Below are 779 nucleotides of genomic sequence, written 5' to 3'. Positions count from 1 at the left end.
ATATATATATATATATATATATATATATATATATATATATATATATATATACATATGTGTGTGTGTATAATGCAGACATATAAATATAATTCGTGTAAAAATAATATTTATATACAAGGCATATAACATTTATTTCGGAAGACATATTGAATATTGTACAGTATTCATACAAAAAATATCTTTATCTATACCACAACAGAAATATAGAGATTTTTTGTGAGAATCAGCATCCATTAATGGGTTATTAGCACAATTGAGTTCAGAGACAGAAAAACAGTTGCTCATGTCGCCACAAATTTAGTTTACTCTTTTAGCAGAGGAAAAAAGACATCTTCAATTTGTAACCAAATCGTAGACGAAGTTGTTCGATTTCTTGAGTGTGTTTCATACTTCACTTCAATCACCATGATGTATATCTGATTGATTTAGCATACAACATACATACGTAACAAACATACATACATACATGCATACATTTTTTTTTTGTTTTTTCTAAATTTCAGCTTAGAGCTGCGGCCATGCTGATGCACCACCGTATTGCTACACTGTTATTACAGGGAGCCTCTTACAATATGTGGCACTTGGTGAAGAATGGAGTTTGATTTAGCAACCCTCATTTGCACCTCCTGCCGCGAGGTAGGTTCATCTGGGACTCTCGATAGGAAGAGGTCCAACTTTGATTTAAAAACTCCTACATCTACTTTGTGCAGATTCCTCAGGCTCTTTGGGAGAATATTAAAAAGCTGTGGGCCCCTGACTCCCAAGCTGTTGCAGTAACT

Source organism: Octopus bimaculoides, chromosome 2 (assembly GCF_001194135.2).
Source record: "Octopus bimaculoides isolate UCB-OBI-ISO-001 chromosome 2, ASM119413v2, whole genome shotgun sequence".
NCBI lineage: Eukaryota > Metazoa > Mollusca > Cephalopoda > Octopoda > Octopodidae > Octopus > Octopus bimaculoides.
This window is presented reverse-complemented; position numbering follows the sequence as displayed.